A 21,899-nucleotide genomic window follows, 5' to 3' on the forward strand; every position below is an offset into this window, starting at 1 on the left:
TCAATGAATCTCAAAATGGTTGATGGAGGGTAATTCATAATGGTTTGAGGCATTAGCAAAGTGAGTCTTTGAGCAATCCGGAGGATGGAAAGCCAAGGAATGGGACCGGACATTTGTATATATAACGGCCTCATACCTACTTCCGCGCAATCTGTTGTTCTCATAACGAAGTGGAGATCCATTCAAACCGTAATTAACATTCGCGAGAACGCTGCAACTTTCAAGAGGAGACCAAACAGGCTTCACGAAGCAAGAGTGAAGTGGATGATCTCGTTATATAATGGTGCATCTTGAATCCTTCTAGTTGTGCATAGAGGTAACCATTTTTGTCCGTCCTGAAAAACCTTGTAGTAACTAACATGACCTTTGTGTGTTTTGCAGGTGATGCTTACTTTGGCCGAAGGAATTGGCTTGGCTCCATTTGGAGACCGGGTTCCGAGAATGGTCACGGGTTTGACAACAGACCGTAGTTTCCACAACCACATCTATTTTCTTCTCTCGTTGTATATGGAACAACTTCGGTAGCATCAAAATATCAAACATAGAGTATAAGCCCCTGATCATCAAAAATTAAAGAAAAATTGAAAAATTAGTTACGTCAATGTGCCGCTCATGATATAATATAAAGTACACTCTTAATAAATTTCGCCTAAGGCCTCAAAAAGTCTTAGACACATCACCGCATGTACAAAGTTAATAGAGATTAAACCAATCTTCACTTATTGCATAAAAAGAGTAATTTGAGTACATTAAAATTTAACTTTCAATATAAAAATCGAAATCAAGATTTCATTCGTAACAACAAAGAAATCAAGATTTCCTTGAGAACAACAAAAATTCGTACAAATATTTTTTATTCATCTAATTTACACCGTATCCCAATCAACTTCATCTACTCTATATCATCAATCCAAAGTACACATCCCAAAAAACTATCAATGAAGAGCAAGCTAAACTCGTTGAAATTTCGAGGACTTTCTTTGAAAGTTCATTCACTTAAGAGTTAAAGCAGATATTTTTACTATATGAATGAATGAAAGAAAGTTTAACATAATGTTAGAGATGTGTGAACCAAATTCGAAAAAGTAGCTATCAGTTCACCATTAGCTATCAATTGACTTCAAGTAGGCGTAAATATACATTTCGGATGCTACATACCACCACTACCGGTCTATATGCTCATGCTATATAAGGATTTTCAATTCGATTATAAGAGTATCATGTGTGTGAGAATATCTTGTACACATTTGGGCATTGCATACCTAGTGTAGTGCCATTAAGCCAACCCATTAGGGTAGGAACAAAGTGTTTGCCGAGTGCCAATTCTAATTCTAAGCGGGAATTGTGTTGATTTTGTGACTAATAGAATGAGAGATTTCATTTCATTATTGTTGTTTTCTTTTTTGATAAAAAAATTCTATGACTTATATAAACTTTGTATGCTTATTGAACTCAAGCTAGAACAGTCACAAACCCATTAAACCATAAATTTAATTATCGGCATTAACATGGCAATTTGTGAATCAATATACCAAAAAAATAACAAAAGATACAATTTAAAATTGAAAACTTATATTAATACAAAGACAAATCATAGCAACAACATAATAATAGTCAATGAATCTCAAAATGGTTGATGGAGGGTAATTCATAATGGTTTGAGGCATTAGCGGTGAGTCTTTGAGCAATCCGGAGGATGGAAAGCCAAGGGACCGGACCATTGTATATATAACGACCTCATACCTACTTCCGCGCAATCTGTTGTTCTCATAACGAAGTGGAGATCCATTCAAACCGTAATTAACATTCGCGAGAACGCCGCAACTTTCAAGAGGAGACCAAACAGGCTTCACGAAGCAAGAGTGAAGTGGATGATCCGTTATATAATGGTGCATCTTGAATCCTTCTAGTTGTGCATAGAGGTAACCATTTTTGTCCTGTCCGAAAAACCTTGTAGTAACTAACATGACCTTTGTGTGTTTTGCAGGTGATGCTTACTTTGGCTGAAGGAATTGGCTTGGCTCCATTTGGAGACCGGGTTCCAATGGTCACGGGTTTGACAGCGGTATCGTAGTTTCCACAACCACATCTATTTTCTTCTCTGTTGTATATGGAACAACTTCGGTAGCATCAAAATATCAAACATAGAGTATAAGCCCACGATCATCAAAAATTAAAGAAAAATTGAAAAATTAGTTCTTGTCAATGTGGTGCTCATGATATAATATAAAGTACACTCTTAATAAATTTCGCCTAAGGCCTCAAAAGTCTTAGACACATCACCGCATGTACAAAGTTAATAGAGATTAAACCAATCTTCACTTATTGCATAAAAAGAGTAATTTGAGTACATTAAAATTTAACTTTCAATATAAAAATCGAAATCAAGATTTCATTCGTAACAACAAAGAAATCAAGATTTCCTTGAGAACAACAAAAATTCGTACAAATATTTTTTATTCATCTAATTTACACTGTATCCCAATCAACTTCATCTACTCTATATCATCAATCCAAAGTACACATCCCAAAAAACTATCAATGAAGAGCAAGCTAAACCTGTTGAAATTTCGAGGACTTTCTTTGAAAGTTCATTCACTTAAGAGTTAAAGCGAGATATTTTTACTATATGAATGAATGAAAGAAAGTTTAACATAATGTTAGAGATGTGTGAACCAAATTCAGAAAAAGTAGCTATCAGTTCACCATTAGCTATCAATTGACTTCAAGTAGGCGTAAATATACATTTCGGATGCTACATACCACCACTACCGGTCTATATGCTCATGCTATATAAGGATTTTCAATTCGATTATAAGAGTATCATGTGTGTGAGAATATCTTGTACACATTTGGGCATTGCATACCTAGTGTAGTGCCATTAAGCCAACCCATTAGCGTAGGAACAAAGTGTTTGCTGAGTGCCAATTCTAATTCTAAGCGAGAATTGTGTTGATTTTGTGACTAATAGAATGAGAGATTTCATTTCATTACTGTTGTTTTCTTTTTTGATAAAAAAATTCTATGACTTATATAAACTTTGTATGCTTATTGAACTCAAGCTAGAACAGTCACAAACCCATTAAACCATAAATTTAATTATCGGCATTAACATGGCAATTTGTGAATCAATATACCAAAAATAACAAAAGATACAATTTAAAATTGAAAACTTATATTAATACAAAGACAAATCATAGCAACAACATAATAATAGTCAATGAATCTCAAAATGGTTGATGGAGGGTAATTCATAATGGTTTGAGGCATTAGCGGTGAGTCTTTGAGCAATCCGGAGGATGGAAAGCCAAGGGACCGGACCCATTTGTATATATAACGACCTCATACCTACTTCCGCGCAATCTGTTGTTCTCATAACGAAGTGGAGATCCATTCAAACCGTAATTAACATTCGCGAGAACGCTGCAACTTTCAAGAGGAGACCAAACGGGCTTCACGAAGCAAGAGTGAAGTGGATGATACTGTTATATAATGGTGCATCTTGAATCCTTCTAGTTGTGCATAGAGGTAACCATTTTTGTACGTTCGAAAAACCTTGTAGTAACTAACATGACCTTTGTGTGTTTTGCAGTGATGCTTACTTTGGCTGAAGGAATTGGCTTGGCTCCATTTGGAGACCGGGTTCCAGAATGGTCACAGGTTTGACGGTAATTTGTAGTTTCCACAACCACATCTATTTTCTTCTCGTTGTATATGGAACAACTTCAGTAGCATCAAAATATCAAACATAGAGTATAAGCCCCCGATCATCAAAAATTAAAGAAAAATTGAAAAATTAGTTACCGTCAATGTGGTGCTCATGATATAATATAAAGTACACTCTTAATAAATTTCGCCTAAGGCCTCAAAAGTCTTAGACACATCACCGCATGTACAAAGTTAATAGAGATTAAACCAATCTTCACTTATTGCATAAAAAGAGTAATTTGAGTACATTAAAATTTAACTTTCAATATAAAAATCGAAATCAAGATTTCATTCGGAACAACAAAGAAATCAAGATTTCCTTGAGAACAACAAAAATTCGTACAAATATTTTTTATTCATCTAATTTACACTGTATCCCAATCAACTTCATCTACTCTATATCATCAATCCAAAGTACACATCCCAAAAAACTATCAATGAAGAGCAAGCTAAACCTCGTTGAAATTTACGAGGACTTTCTTTGAAAGTTCATTCACTTAAGAGTTAAAGCGAGATATTTTTACTATATGAATGAATGAAAGAAAGTTTAACATAATGTTAGAGATGTGTGAACCAAATTCAGAAAAAGTAGCTATCAGTTCACCATTAGCTATCAATTGACTTCAAGTAGGCGAAATATACATTTCGTATGCTACATACCACCACTTCTTGGTCTATATGCTCATGCTATATAAGGATTTTCAATTCGATTATAAGAGTATCATGTGTGTGAGAATATCTTGTACACATTTGGGCATTGCATACCTAGTGTAGTGCCATTAAGCCAACCCATTAGGGTAGGAACAAAGTGTTTGCTGAGTGCCAATTCTAATTCTAAGCGAAATTGTGTTGATTTTGTGACTAATAGAATGAGAGATTTCATTTCATTACCGTTGTTTTCTTTTTTGATAAAAAAATTCTATGACTTATATAAACTTTGTATGCTTATTGAACTCAAGCTAGAACAGTCACAAACCCATTAAACCATAAATTTAATTATCGGCATTAACATGGCAATTTGTGAATCAATATACCAAAAAAATAACAAAAGATACAATTTAAAATTGAAAACTTATATTAATACAAAGACAAATCATAGCAACAACATAATAATAGTCAATGAATCTCAAAATGGTTGATGGAGGGTAATTCATAATGGTTTGAGGCATTAGCGGTGAGTCTTTGAGCAATCCGAGGATGGAAAGCCAAGGGACCGGACCAGTTGTATATATAACGACCTCATACCTACTTCCGCGCAATCTGTTGTTCTCATAACGAAGTGGAGATCCATTCAAACCGTAATTAACATTCGCGAGAACGCTGCAACTTTCAAGAGGAGACCAAACAGCTTCACGAAGCAAGAGTGAAGTGGATGATCCGTTATATAATGGTGCATCTTGAATCCTTCTAGTTGTGCATAGAGGTAACCATTTTTGTACGTACGAAAAACCTTGTAGTAACTAACATGACCTTTGTGTGTTTTGCAGGTGATGCTTACTTTGGCTGAAGGAATTGGCTTGGCTCCATTTGGAGACCGGGTTCCGAGAATGGTCACGGGTTTGACGGCGGTTGTAGTTTCCACAACCACATCTATTTTCTTCTCTGTTGTATATGGAACAACTTCGGTAGCATCAAAATATCAAACATAGAGTATAAGCCCCTGATCATCAAAAATTAAAGAAAAATTGAAAAATTAGTTACCGTCAATGTGGTGCTCATGATATAATATAAAGTACACTCTTAATAAATTTCGCCTAAGGCCTCAAAAGTCTTAGACACATCACCGCATGTACAAAGTTAATAGAGATTAAACCAATCTTCACTTATTGCATAAAAAGAGTAATTTGAGTACATTAAAATTTAACTTTCAATATAAAAATCGAAATCAAGATTTCATTCGGAACAACAAAGAAATCAAGATTTCCTTGAGAACAACAAAAATTCGTACAAATATTTTTTATTCATCTAATTTACACCGTATCCCAATCAACTTCATCTACTCTATATCATCAATCCAAAGTACACATCCCAAAAAACTATCAATGAAGAGCAAGCTAAACACGTTGAAATTTACGAGGACTTTCTTTGAAAGTTCATTCACTTAAGAGTTAAAGCGAGATATTTTTACTATATGAATGAATGAAAGAAAGTTTAACATAATGTTAGAGATGTGTGAACCAAATTCAGAAAAAGTAGCTATCAGTTCACCATTAGCTATCAATTGACTTCAAGTAGGCGTAAATATACATTTCGGATGCTACATACCACCACTATCGGTCTATATGCTCATGCTATATAAGGATTTTCAATTCGATTATAAGAGTATCATGTGTGTGAGAATATCTTGTACACATTTGGGCATTGCATACCTAGTGTAGTGCCATTAAGCCAACCCATTAGGGTAGGAACAAAGTGTTTCTTTGAGTGCCAATTCTAATTCTAAGCGAATTGTGTTGATTTTGTGACTAATAGAATGAGAGATTTCATTTCATTATCTTGTTGTTTTCTTTTTTGATAAAAAAATTCTATGACTTATATAAACTTTGTATGCTTATTGAACTCAAGCTAGAACAGTCACAAACCCATTAAACCATAAATTTAATTATCGGCATTAACATGGCAATTTGTGAATCAATATACCAAAAAAATAACAAAAGATACAATTTAAAATTGAAAACTTATATTAATACAAAGACAAATCATAGCAACAACATAATAATAGTCAATGAATCTCAAAATGGTTGATGGAGGGTAATTCATAATGGTTTGAGGCATTAGCGGTGAGTCTTTGAGCAATCCGGAGGATGGAAAGCCAAGGGACCGGACCATTTGTATATATAACAGCCTCATACCTACTTCCGCGCAATCGTTGTTCTCATAACGAAGTGGAGATCCATTCAAACCGTAATTAACATTCGCGAGAACGCTGCAACTTTCAAGAGGAGACCAAACGAGGCTTCACGAAGCAAGAGTGAAGTGGATGATCTGTTATATAATGGTGCATCTTGAATCCTTCTAGTTGTGCATAGAGGTAACCATTTTTGTACGTCCGAAAAACCTTGTAGTAACTAACATGACCTTTGTGTGTTTTGCAGTGATGCTTACTTTGGCTGAAGGAATTGGCTTGGCTCCATTTGGAGACCGGGTTCCCGAGAATGGTCACGGAGTTTGACGACGGCCTGTAGTTTCCACAACCACATCTATTTTCTTCTCTGTTGTATATGGAACAACTTCAGTAGCATCAAAATATCAAACATAGAGTATAAGCCCCCGATCATCAAAAATTAAAGAAAAATTGAAAAATTAGTTACCGTCAATGTGGTGCTCATGATATAATATAAAGTACACTCTTAATAAATTTCGCCTAAGGCCTCAAAAGTCTTAGACACATCACCGCATGTACAAAGTTAATAGAGATTAAACCAATCTTCACTTATTGCATAAAAAGAGTAATTTGAGTACATTAAAATTTAACTTTCAATATAAAAATCGAAATCAAGATTTCATTCAACAACAAAGAAATCAAGATTTCCTTGAGAACAACAAAAATTCGTACAAATATTTTTTATTCATCTAATTTACACTGTATCCCAATCAACTTCATCTACTCTATATCATCAATCCAAAGTACACATCCCAAAAAACTATCAATGAAGAGCAAGCTAAACACAGTGAAATTTCGAGGACTTTCTTTGAAAGTTCATTCACTTAAGAGTTAAAGCAGATATTTTTACTATATGAATGAATGAAAGAAAGTTTAACATAATGTTAGAGATGTGTGAACCAAATTCAGAAAAAGTAGCTATCAGTTCACCATTAGCTATCAATTGACTTCAAGTAGGCGAAATATACATTTCGGATGCTACATACCACCACTACCTTGGTCTATATGCTCATGCTATATAAGGATTTTCAATTCGATTATAAGAGTATCATGTGTGTGAGAATATCTTGTACACATTTGGGCATTGCATACCTAGTGTAGTGCCATTAAGCCAACCCATTAGGGTAGGAACAAAGTGTTTCTTTGAGTGCCAATTCTAATTCTAAGCGAAATTGTGTTGATTTTGTGACTAATAGAATGAGAGATTTCATTTCATTACCGTTGTTTTCTTTTTTGATAAAAAAATTCTATGACTTATATAAACTTTGTATGCTTATTGAACTCAAGCTAGAACAGTCACAAACCCATTAAACCATAAATTTAATTATCGGCATTAACATGGCAATTTGTGAATCAATATACCAAAAAAATAACAAAAGATACAATTTAAAATTGAAAACTTATATTAATACAAAGACAAATCATAGCAACAACATAATAATAGTCAATGAATCTCAAAATGGTTGATGGAGGGTAATTCATAATGGTTTGAGGCATTAGCGGTGAGTCTTTGAGCAATCCGGAGGATGGAAAGCCAAGGGACCGGACCATTGTATATATAACGACCTCATACCTACTTCCGCGCAATCTGTTGTTCTCATAACGAAGTGGAGATCCATTCAAACCGTAATTAACATTCGCGAGAACGATGCAACTTTCAAGAGGAGACCAAACGGGCTTCACGAAGCAAGAGTGAAGTGGATGATCTGTTATATAATGGTGCATCTTGAATCCTTCTAGTTGTGCATAGAGGTAACCATTTTTGTCCGTACGAAAAACCTTGTAGTAACTAACATGACCTTTGTGTGTTTTGCGGGTGATGCTTACTTTGGCTGAAGGAATTGGCTTGGCTCCATTTGGAGACCGAGTTCCGTAATGGTCACAGTTTGACAGCCAGACCGTAGTTTCCACAACCACATCTATTTTCTTCTCGTTGTATATGGAACAACTTCGGTAGCATCAAAATATCAAACATAGAGTATAAGCCCCTGATCATCAAAAATTAAAGAAAAATTGAAAAATTAGTTACCGTCAATGTGGTGCTCATGATATAATATAAAGTACACTCTTAATAAATTTCGCCTAAGGCCTCAAAAGTCTTAGACACATCACCGCATGTACAAAGTTAATAGAGATTAAACCAATCTTCACTTATTGCATAAAAAGAGTAATTTGAGTACATTAAAATTTAACTTTCAATATAAAAATCGAAATCAAGATTTCATTCGGAACAACAAAGAAATCAAGATTTCCTTGAGAACAACAAAAATTCGTACAAATATTTTTTATTCATCTAATTTACACACTGTATCCCAATCAACTTCATCTACTCTATATCATCAATCCAAAGTACACATCCCAAAAAAACTATCAATGAAGAGCAAGCTAAACCTGTTGAAATTTACGAGGACTTTCTTTGAAAGTTCATTCACTTAAGAGTTAAAGCGAGATATTTTTACTATATGAATGAATGAAAGAAAGTTTAACATAATGTTAGAGATGTGTGAACCAAATTCAGAAAAAGTAGCTATCAGTTCACCATTAGCTATCAATTGACTTCAAGTAGGCGAAATATACATTTCGGATGCTACATACCACCACTACCGGTCTATATGCTCATGCTATATAAGGATTTTCAATTCGATTATAAGAGTATCATGTGTGTGACATATTTTGTACGCTATATGCGGTCTTCTTTGTATAATTGTACTTAGTTAAGAACAATGAAAGAACTATATTACTCTGCAATCGAATTATGCATCCATTATAAGGATTCGTGCCACGATTCTTGTTATACATTCTATGTCTTGAAATATATCGAGTTCATAAGAAACTCCAGTTAGATTTTGTTAAATGAGAATGGGATGTTCTTGATACCATATGAAGGAAATATATAAAAGCTGATATTTGATTTGCGGTAGATGATGAATAAAACCGGGGCGAGGTTGAGATCATCTATAGAACCGACATTTCGTTTTTCAAATTTTGAACAGACTTCATTTAGTTTTGCTTTTGGGTCACCAAAAGTTAAGGTTCAACAGTCCATAATCCATATGAGGATATTTGATAAGCAAAAACTAATATTTGATATGCATGAATGATGTCCGTTTAAAAGCAAGACTAAATGATAAGAATGGGATAGAATGATAAAGGATATGTATGTAATGTATGTATGAAATGATAAGAAAAAAGTAGATGTTACCGAATGAATTAATGAAATAGAATGATGCTAGTATAATAGAATTATACCTGCACAAGACTTGATTATATACCGGTACTAAGAAATGACCAAAAACGAGAAAATATAGTATGTAAACAATGTTTTAGTACGTTTTAGTGAGAGAGAGAGAGAGAGAGAGAGAGAGAGAGAGAGAGAGAGAGAGAGAGAGAGAGAGAGAGAGAATTTGAGACATAGTTCTACAATCCTTCTTTTCCTTTCATGTAACATTGTTCTGCAATCCTTTAAAATACAAAGAAAAGAATCGACAAAACTATACCTTCACAACTCACAAGCAACACTTTGGACATAAAAAATATATTTTCCTCTAAATCCCATATAAATCAACGGATATGTTGGTAAAAAATCATCTAAGATATAGTAGGTTACTAAAGGATAGAAGTATACATTGCAATAAACAATTGCATTTCAAAGCATCATATTATTGTTCCTATTCACCATTTTAATTTTGGTTTCTCGGACTTCATTTGAATTTAATACCGGAACATCTAAAAGAATCAACTATTCTTTTGAAAGATGCACCAAAAACACATCATCAAGTAATCAAACATGAATAAAACAAACTTTACTCGATTAAGAATCCACGTCAAGCCAAGCCAACGACGTAGTGCACTCATTTTTAGAAGCACCATTAAACCGATCTAGATTATAAATTGTGTCCAAAGTCTCGTTATTGTCGTTATATTACTCCTTCTAACCTTAACCGAAAAGATTTCCACATTTGAGCTTATGTTAGGATGACTATTTAAAAACGTCTCAAACCATCCACTCCCAAATCTCTGCATCGACGAGAATAGTAAAATACCGCACGGGTGGCACCTCGCATTCCTCCCTAACAAACAAACAAACAACGATGCAATCAATATCGCAAAATTCGAAACATTCGAAACAAAATCTCTTATTCTACACTTAAAATTCAATCACCTGCTATAAGTTTTGTGATTTGGATAATGCACATAAGGAATCTCCCAAGGTTCAATGTTAGGTCCGAGAAAAGGCATTTGAATAACATTGATATCTAGAAAACCAATTCTCGCTACCGGTGCTTATTGCAAAAGCCAACACGATCAACCTCCAAACCAACGTCGAATTCTTCAAACCCTTCACAAGCAAAACATCCTGTAACCATTAATTACAACATTATTGAAATTGATTCATCATTAATTAATCAATAAATATGCTAAAAATAAGAAGTTTTGAAATCCCTATATATTACAAGTTTATCTTGCTTCATGAAGGAAAGCTAGTCCCTTAGCCTGCACCTAATGCAATTTTCATTCTAGTTGACCATGGTAATGTAGCGAGTATCCTGCTTGAATCACAACAAAGAAAATAAGAAATCGGACCTTACGGCATGATTAATATATGTATATAATATAGTATTGGTAAAAATAAAGTAAATGCAACATACTTCGAACAATTGATTCTCCAAGCTCCCTCTTGTCATGTACTCATACACCAAAAGCATCTGCTCCTCCTCACAACAAGTATCCAATTAGGCAACAATGAAGAACACATTTCGGTTAAACCTCATTGAAGCAATCCTAAAAGTTCGAGATACTATGAAGTTACCAAATCGAGTGAGAAAATCGGATACTAAATTTTACTCTTCCAATTTATATTTCAATTATCAACTAAATGCATCACTTGATCCATCATATATTGCTACTGGAAATTGAAAAACACAAACACGGGAAACACTAAAAAGAGATTACAAATATTGAAACACTTGACCTTCATGGATATATATTTTTGCTTCTTTAAGAGGAAACTCTATTAGCTTCAAACACTTGTATCTTTGCTTCCGGTTATTGTTCTTTTCCACAAGAATATGTTGTCTTCCTCGGGAAAAGCGGATATACCGTAATCACCACTCATCCGACGGTCCAATCACAAAAATACAAAACATTAATATCTAGGTTTTCAACTGATCCACACTATTAGTTAAACACATGTTTGGATTCACAATGTGCCACACGTACTTTTGGCAAAAACTTTGAACCTCAACAAAATAAAGAAACGATAATGATAGTCGATATAAGCTTACGAGAGAAATAAACAAATGGTTTTCACATGAAAAAAATGAAACATTGGTACCGACCTGCACTTTTATATCATAGTTCCAATCTCACTGAACCATCAATCCTACAAACTTCAAAACCCTTATTCGGTAAAATATTAATCCATTATATTGGGCACTTTAGTCCACTTACTAAAAATTCAAATGCGATATCATGATATAGCGTAGTTCATCCAAATAAATTGTGCATTTGAACAAAACATGACCGTGAGTGGTTTCAATAGTGTATTTCAAATCAATGGTGAAGGTTGTTTAAAAGTTACTATTTAGTAAAGATCAAATGTGAACCGATTGATCTTAAATCTCCAATATCAATCAATGTCCATATATTTAAGGATCTAAAAATAGTAATCAACCCAATTAATTATAACAATTAAATTAACTATGCAATGAAAATTAAGGATAATTTAGTGAAATTTTAGGAAAACTCACATCATAAGCCTCATTGATCAAGTAAAACTCCGCCTAACAATCTCTTCCTTTGCACTCATCTGGATGGCTACCGAAACACAAACAAAACCCAAATATTCATCTAGAAAAACCTAAAACAAATCCAATTAAGATGCCACATTTTTATATCTATTTAGAAAATGTGCAAGCTGCACCTATAAAAACGGATCAACATCAAACTCAACAATCAAAACAAAAGCATCGATTAGTGCTTTCATTCATTTACGTACATTGCACCTACAAAAGCATCAGTCATTCACTTATGGTGTTCAAGTTAAATGGCAACCATCTTATATGCCTAGTCATACTTTCTATTCACACGGTTCAATAATAGACATCAACTATGGTTTTTGAGCCGGCGGCGCTACTTAGCCTAATTGTTTACATCAAAATATGACAAAGGAGAATTTGTATGCTCACCAAATCATCAATAGTAGAATATATCACACACCCCTTGTCTCTAGCAAGTAGAAGCGAGAAAAAAAAATCCCGGCTTTACAATGTATTTAGCTTTTAGCTTCTTCACTTGCTATAACCAATCCTTGTATGCACTTTACATTTCGAATAACTGCGAAATGACAATAAATGCCTTACTACAAATTTACAATTACGGATAAGTTGAACATTTAAAATCTCTAGAAAATGAACTCTTACCCAATAGCATAGTCGAAATCCAAGCCACCCAAACCACCTCTATCATAGGATCACTATCTACAACTACTTGTCAACAAAATTTAGTTTGTATAATCTCGCCTACTCAAATCTTTTTCGATTTACGTTGAACTATTATCAATAGTGTATTTCATAAACCCATTTTAATCTTCATCAAATCTAACAAACAACCGAACCTCAATAAGAACACCCAATTCAAAATTTAAGCTACAAATTTTAATTTCATCAAATACGACAAACAAACCAAAAAAACATATGAAACCCATAAAACCAAATTCATATTCAAATCAACACCGATAATACAAAATCATCCAAAAACAAACAACAAAACAAACTTTCACCGACCCACTAAACCAATTCTCAATTTTTTCCACCGATCAAAACTCAATAATCAAAACCCAAGACAAAATTTCAAAAAAAATCACAAATCAAACAAAAACCCAAACAAATTTGATATGAAACATACCGATTCAAAGAGAGACGTTTCGATATGAAAATGGATCGATCAACGGTGGAGAGGAGAAAGATTTGAGTTTTAATGCATGCTTACCGCTCCAAAGCACTCAACTAAAAGGATTGTGAACTTGCATGTTGATAATCTTGTTGGAAAAGGGAAGTTTTGGTGAAGATTGTAAAAGAAAGGGAAACGGACGACAGTGAGAGAGGGGAGGGAGCCCTGATTTGTTGTGGGGAATCCAATCCCACCGCCGGCGAATTCTTCTCGGCACTCCCTCCCACCGCCGGCGACTTCTTCTCCGTACGCCCTCCCTCTCCCTCGACCCCCTCTTTCCCTCGACCCCCTCTTTCTCTCGTTCCCGTATTTCTCTCTCTTTTCTTTTTTCTCTTACCAAGATCCCCGTTGATTTTACCATAATGCCCCTCCCTCAAATTACGGGATTACCAAAATGCCCCGAGAAGGGCAAAAAGGTAATTTCCATGGACATTAATTTTCTTTTTCTTATTTAGTATAGTAGATATTACCTTATGAGAAGGCAATCAATTTATTTGATATTTTTAATTATTTTCTTTGTTGGTATACACCAAATATGAGCTACTCTAACTTAGCTTTCATCTTAAAATCTCTCTTTCCTCTAGTAACGGCTATAAGAGCGGAGTGTAAGTGTTGGCTAGGGGTGGAAATGGACTAGGCCGGGCCAGGCTTTGTAAGGCCTAAGCCTGGCCTACTTCAAAAATTATAGGCCCGAGCCTGGCCTATTACCCGTCATAGGCTCATTTTCGAGGCCCGGCTTTGACCTTTTTAAAGGCCTGATGAAGCCCTGAAAGCCTATTTAAAAGCCTATTTTTTGCTAAGGTCTAGCAACACATGTAAGCCTACTCCTAAATGGGCCAAAACTTATTAAGGCCTAAAGCACGCAAATATGTTTGCTACTAAATAATGAATTATTATGAAAGTCTAATCACACCAATATATCACTACTAAATAACCAATCATATGAAGGCTCGTGTTTACGAAAAAAACTTCAAAAATATCAATAATGGAAGATATATTATATATGAAAAGCTTAATAGGCCGGCTGATGGGCTTAATAGGCTTTTTTGCAAGCCTTAGCTCGACTGTTTAATTAAATAGGCCTTATAAAAAGCTTGAGCCCGACCTTGTTAATGAACGAGCCGGGCCGAGCTAGGCTTTAAATAGGCTAGGCCGTAGGCCCTTGTCGGACGGCTTTGGCTTTGTTTCCACCCCTAGTGTTGGCCATACTTTCAAATCAAAAATCACCATGTATAACCTTTGTTTTTTGTTTCAAAGCTACCGCAAGTAAAGAGATGAGTACCTTAGATATATACAAGGAGTGATACATACAAATAAAGGTGCAAGTGATAACAACTAATGTGCATTGAATACGCATTACAACTGTCTCTTTGTATCCTTTGGTAACTAAATAATAGGCTTAGAGTTGCGACATCAATGAGAATAACTAAAATTGAGCAAAATTAGAGTTCCCTTGATAACTAAATAGTAGGCGCAATTTTAAAAATTGGCCAAAATATAGTGTAATTTAGATTGTAAACTATACACCAACAAACTACAAATTTGTTTGAGTATATTAGTACATGAAATATAGTGTAATTCATTTTGGCTAGTATCTAATCTTCCTACACACATGTTTGCAATACGAATTAAGCATGTAGTACAATGCCGATGCATAAGTTTCGCCCTCTAAATTAACCGGCCATAAACAAATAAGTGATATATTCGGATTAGCTATCCAGACAGAGAAATAAATTTAACTTATAAAAAACACTACGGTTTTAACAATCGGACTTACCGGGCGCACCAAGTACACGTCTTTGTTTGTGCAAAATATCATCAATTAGATTAGGCGAAGTGTTATTCCAAACAACCTGCGGTACGGACGGCTAATCGAGAGACCATCAATGCTTTTGCAAAAAGTCTTCGCAAATAATGTATGTTTCGACTGAACTCTTTTGCATGAAATTAATGTCGGATACCACTTGTCTCTTTAATAAAATCACCAACATATAAGAAAGAATGTCAAAAAATAGAAGTATAACTCTGCCAAAAATTAAAATTGCTTAAAGGTCCATAACCGTAATGTCTTAACCCGAGTTGTTTGGTTTGCCGCAACCTTCAATATTCTCGGTAGAGTACGCATAAGGGCAAGATATGGCGAGGTTTCTCTGAAGCTTTGCATTTGATAAAACATGTTTTCCATGTCCAAGAAGCTTAGAAGACTATGCTACAAATTTGCTGCGTTTGAACAACGAAAAAATACATCCTTAGTGGCGAGTTCTGTTTTATCTTGGTTTTCGGGTGTCAAACATTGATTACGTTTGAACCTTTTAAACCGGTGATATCTTATTTTTTCTTGGGAAGGGAAAAAGTAAGCAAAACCCTTGAGAATCGAGGTCCGGGAGTTGTTTTCGCTACGGGAAGGTGTTAGGCACCCATAACGACTATAGTATCCTATAGGAACCGTCTTTAATTTCTACGCGCGCGCTTTATTTTTAAATGCTATTTTGAAAGTATTTATTAAACCTAAGAGTTTCTAAGTGAAGAATTGGAGGGAGAAGAATGTGTTTGAATTTTTATTTTATTTGAATTGAAGGAATTTTGTTCCTTGCCTACGTACCCGTTTAAGGGATCAAATCCACCGTAGTTCTCTTCCAAAAAGGGTTTTTTTGTTTTTGTTGGTTGATTTTAAGTTTGCAAATTGGAATTTTGAAGAATGGAGATTGAGAGGCCTCAAGGGCATGAGATTGGAAAAAAGTGAGGTGAAATTAGTTACTTGCAAAAGGGTCTAAGTATGATTAAAGTTCGGTGAAATTTGATTAAGAAAATAAAAGGGAAAATTACAATGGGATTTTGATCCCAAGGTTTATTATGAAAAAAAGGCTTGAGTGATATTGTTCACTTTTTTGGAAATTGATTTTTCTAAGTATAAAGCCTAAACATTCATCTAAACATACAATCCTAAACATACATCTAAACATGCATATTCTAGCTATATACCTAAAGTGATGTGTGTGCATGTGTCGGTGCTTGTGTCGGTGTACATTTTTAGAGTCCATTGTCCTTATTACATCATTGGCCTAGATACATTCTATGGTCTTGCAAAGAATTAAAAGGTATGAGGAAGAAATATTACAAAATTTCCTAAGTTTTACACTCTACTTTTTGCATGAACTTCAAAGGGTAGAAAAATAAAAGGATGAAGATGTGAGATGGAAGATGGGATGCTCATGATGTATGAAATACAATAGAGGAAATTGTTAGTAATATAAGGCATAAAGAATAGAGATATAGGTAAGTAAAGCTATCATAACCAAAAAGAAAAAGAAAGATGTAAAAAAAAAAAAAGCAAGAATAATGTATAATAGATCTAAAATTTCTCACCAAGGCAAGGCTTAACCATGACTCATAATTCTCATGGTTCAACATATTTTCAAGACATGAAATCCAGGTTTAAAAATGAGGATCTAAGAGTCTATAGTGAGCCTTACATCTTAATGTGAATTTAGACCTATTTATACTATTTATTCACCAACATTACTTGCAAAGCAAGCAAGCAAACAATGTATGCACATGACCGGTAAGAAACATTCAAACTGAGGTAAACTCTTCACCAAATCACATATCATGAATCACGAAGTGTACGTCAAGAATTAGAGACAAAATTAGGCTAATTTTCACCAATTTTTAACATGAAATTCAAGAAATAACACTAGAAACTATCTCAATATTTTTTATCAAATTTTTCAGCATAAAACCAGCACAAAAACATCACAAGAACATAAAGGAAGCTCTGAAAAAATTTCTAAAATTTTCTAAAACATTTTAAGCATGCCGGGGGTGCAAATACGAAATACGGCGTAGGAAATAGCAAGAAAAATGCAAGGAAGTGTGGTACGCGGAGAACAACGAGGCCCGAGCCCAAAGGTGGATGGATCTTGGATCATCCAAACGCACCGAGGGCGTTGGATTGATCCGGATCAACCTAACCTAGATCGGACGGTGGCTAACACATGGTTCGGGAGTGAACCGGAGCGGAGTTCAGTGAATCGGTGCAGTTCACGCTCCTTTAAAAGCTCAAGAGGCCGGTTCAAGGCCATTTCCCACTTCTCTTTCTCTCTCTTCTCTCAAGTCTAGTGTGAGAAGCTCTCACTTCTCTCTAGAGTTCCGTCGTCTTCTCCGACGAGCACAATGGTGCGGGTACGGTGGCTCGCGGTGGCGCCGCCGTGCACGAGGCTTTTCTAAAACAAATAACACCGTTATGCTCGTCCCGGCTTCCTCTTTATGATTCGACACCGATTTTTTGAAACAAGGCTTTGATGAAAGCGAGATCTAGGTTTGAATCCTACGGTTCTTCGAGTTTTCAAAAATTTTCGAAACTTCTTGAACCGAAACCCTAATCTACACTATTTTTTCTCACTAATTACGATTATGTGCTTGAATTTGCGAAATAAACGGTGAATCTTCACAGTTACATTTCTAGGGTTTCGGTTTCAATCTTTTTCGAATCTTTTTGGAATTTCTGCTTCGATTCACCGTTTATTTATGCATATACACCTTCGATGATGATTCGAAACAAAAAACGAGAAGGTTTTGAGAGTTTACCTGGAGATTCAAGCGAGAATACGAAGAGGATCTTCGTGAATTTCCTACGAGCTTACGGTGAGTGATATGTTGTTGCGAATCGAATCAATGAACTTCCTCTTCTTCTTCTCGATTCGAATCTTCTTTGTTCCTTCTTCTTCTCTCCCAAGCTCTCGTGATCGTACGAATCCCCACCTCTGGTGGAGGATTGGTGCTTGAATTGCGGAGGAACTCCGTTCGATGATGAAGACTCGTCTTCGAGTCACCGAGAACGGTGAAGAACTTCTTCAATTTTGCTCCATTTGTGATTAGGAGAATTAGGGTTTGGTGATTGTTCTTGTGTTCTTGGAGTTTCGTGTTTTTGATCGTAACCGAACGGAGAGAGAAAGTGTGAATCTGTTTTTGATGATTTGGCACCGAGTGAATGGTATATTCGACACATGTGATGAGTTGGCTGGTATTTATAGGCCAACTTGTAAATTCTGATCCAATGAGCCTTGGACACTGTCTTGGACCGTAACTAACTCTTACTTGGTGGAAATTGGCTTTGAGGACCTTTGTGCAATTTTGAAACTCTTGGGGGCCAATACGCAATTTTTATGACTTTGGGACTTTTCTACAAAATATACCAAATAAAGGACCACACTTTGCAAAGACACTAAAGGACTAAACTGCAAATAAAACTTAAGAAGACTAAAAAATTCGAAATAGGCAAAAACTTAAAGAATAAAACTTGAAATTAGAAAAGAGGACTTGAATGCAATTTTTGGAACTTTTGAGGACTTAAAATAAAATTGGACTAAAATTGGTAATTTGATTAAACGTAAAGTGAAACGATTAAAACTGACAAAACGGACTAAAATGAACCAACTACCTAAATGAGGTACTTTAAAGTAACCTCTCTCTGTCGAAATGTCGTGTGAAATGACTAAAATGCCCCAGAGGCCAAAACGACTAAAAATGACTCGGATGCAAATTAAAAATGGATTTTTAACGGGGAATTGAAACAAAAATTTATTTAAACCAATTTGAAAGACTCAGAGACAAATTTTAAGATTTGAACAAAGTTTTGACACTTGAAAAGACTAAAATGCCCCTAGGGGCAAAACCGACTCAAAATGACTTCAAATGCAATTTTTGAAATGGGTTTTGACATAGAATTGAAATGAGGACTTATTCAAACTACTTGAAGGGACTCAAACAAATTTTAAAGATTGAAAAAAATTTTGACATAGGAAATGACTAAAATACCCTTACATGTGAATTTTGCAAATAACATTGAAATAAAATGCGAGAGAAAGATGCAATTGATTAGAGACGATTCAAATGACTTATAATGCAAGAAAAGAAGAATTGAATTTTTAGGTCCAAAATTAGGGTATAACAGCTGCCCCTATTTAAGTTTCTTTGTCCGGAGAGTCAAGAGACTAAGTCTTTGATTTGACGGGACGAAGATACTTAAATATTAACATTTGCCTTTGCTTTTGGACATAAAAATACGTTTTCGTATTTTCAAAGACATGAATGCCATGCAATACTTTGATTATGAATGCAAGACAAACGGCGGAGCCTATGGAACATGTCATGTCCACAGGGATTCGAGTGGACATTGACGGGGTAGGCCAAACCGGGGGATAGAAAACAAGTTGTTCTTTGGATTGAACTAGCCACTTGACCAAGGAAACATAGACATATAGGCGGATGCAAGCTGTTCTTTGGATCGAACCTGGACACTTGATTGAAAATACAAACGGATAGGTAGGCGCAAAGCTTGTTCTTTGGATCGAAGCCATTTGTTTGGTGGAGATATAGACAAAAGAGTAGATACAAACTTCTTTGGATCGAACTTGCCGTTGGATTATCACCACATCATGTGGGTAGGTGCAAGCTTGTTCTTCTAGATCGAACTTGCCGTTTGACCGATAACAAAGCATAAGCTGGGTACAAAGCTGTTCTTTGGATTGAACTTGTCGTTTGTCGGAAATATAGGTATATAAGCGGGTACAAGTTGTTCTTTGGATCGAACTAGTCACTTGACCGATAACAAGATACAAATTGGAAGCCTAATTTAACAAGATACCAATTGAGGGTAAATTGTCATTGACTTGATTTGAAAATAGACATGACCATTTTGTTGGCCCAAGACAAATTGAGAGTGAATTGACATTGATTTGAATTGAAAATTGATATTGAAAGAGAGATTGAGAATTGAGATTGAGCAGAGACATAGACATAGACATTGAATTGGAGAATTGAAATTGACAATGAGATTGGATTGAGAATTGGAATTGAATTGAATTAAATTGACATTGAAATTGGATTGAAGGTTGAAATTGAATTGAATTGGAAAATTGACATTTGAAATTGTGATTGGATTGAAATTGGAGATTGAATTGAAATTGAGATTGAGGTTGCTTCGAATTTGACAGTTTGAAATTGAAATTGAGATTGCTTCGAATTTGACAGTTGAAATTGATTTGAACTTGACGGTTGAGATTGAAATTGAGATTGACGGTTGCAATTTGGATTGAGTTGAAATTGAGATTGGAGAGTTGAGATTGCATCCAATTTGACGGTTGAAATTGAATTGAATTTGACGATTGGAATTTGAATTGGATTTGACGAGTTGAGATTGATTGGAAATTGAAATTGAAGTTGCTTTGAATTTGACGAGTTGAAATTGAATTGAATTTGACGAGTTGAAATTTGGATTGAATTTGACGGTTGAGAGTTGGATATGCAACATGTATGTATGGTATAGCAAGATTATTGGATGGATGAGCACATAAAATGCATGATTATGCATGTATGAATGCTTGAAATGCATGATTGGTTTGTAATTTGACGAGAGAAGTTTCACAAAGGCGGACGTAACATTGGAAGATTGGGCACGTAGTGGCTCGTGCCGCAACCTATTCACGAGGGGAAAACCTCTTTGGAGAGACCGTCGTTGAGAGACGCACCGAAACCATGGTGAGGGCAATAAAACTTGTAAAGGAAATAGCCTTGGGAAGATTCCTGGGTACAGTCGCCGTTGCTAGGCGTGTCGATCTTTGGGTAAACATTGGATGTTCGCATACTGTGGTCAATGCTTTGCAATATTTTATTCTTTCATTTTCGATCCCATTTTTGCCTGAACCGCCCCTTTGGGTTTTCGATTCACCGGGGAATAAAATTCTTTTCATTGCCCCATTTTTGCTCGATTTGCCTTCATAGGTTGTCAATCGGCGGGGTGCTCATTTTTGCCTAAGCCGCCCTTGCGGGTTTTCAACTTAGCGAGCTTTTTATTTGTATATTTCATTTTCCATCATTTTTCATTTTCATTCTGTTTTTTCATTCTTGCTATTGACCACATATCATCCCGGGGAGTAACTTGCTTGTAACATGTATTGAAATAGACATTGACACTCATTTATTCATGCATGTTTCATTGAAATGTACCCTATTGCTCGGGTTTGCTTTCGAATAGACGAGAAAAAGATTTTTTAGTTTTCAAAAGATGTTTGTTTCGGACATTGACATTATCAAATAGAAAGAAAATGTTTTGTATATGGCATTGAAAATGGAAAGAAAAAGAAAATAGAGTTTCAAACAATAGCACGAGGCTCAAATTGATGTAGAAGAGTGAGAGTCGGCCAAAGGCATGACTTCACGGATTTACAAAGCTTGGAAAATGGTAATTTTATTGGTTGGTGATACATTGAACACGATGACCGCTACATTTCATAGAAATTTTGAATTCGCAAGTACGAAGCCTACGATGAAGATAATCATTGACGATTGCGGGTGC

At 35.2% G+C, this 21,899-nt stretch overlaps 1 pseudogene; it reads right to left on the minus strand.

Annotated features, from left to right (window-relative positions):
- On the minus strand, window positions 1–532 carry LOC146899342 (non-classical arabinogalactan protein 30-like; annotated as a pseudogene).
- Window positions 533–21,899: the final 21,367 nt, after the last annotated feature.

Source organism: Medicago sativa, chromosome 8, assembly GCF_051527215.1.
Source record: "Medicago sativa cultivar Bolivia chromosome 8, Bolivia_mono, whole genome shotgun sequence".
In the NCBI taxonomy this organism is placed as follows: domain Eukaryota; kingdom Viridiplantae; phylum Streptophyta; class Magnoliopsida; order Fabales; family Fabaceae; genus Medicago; species Medicago sativa.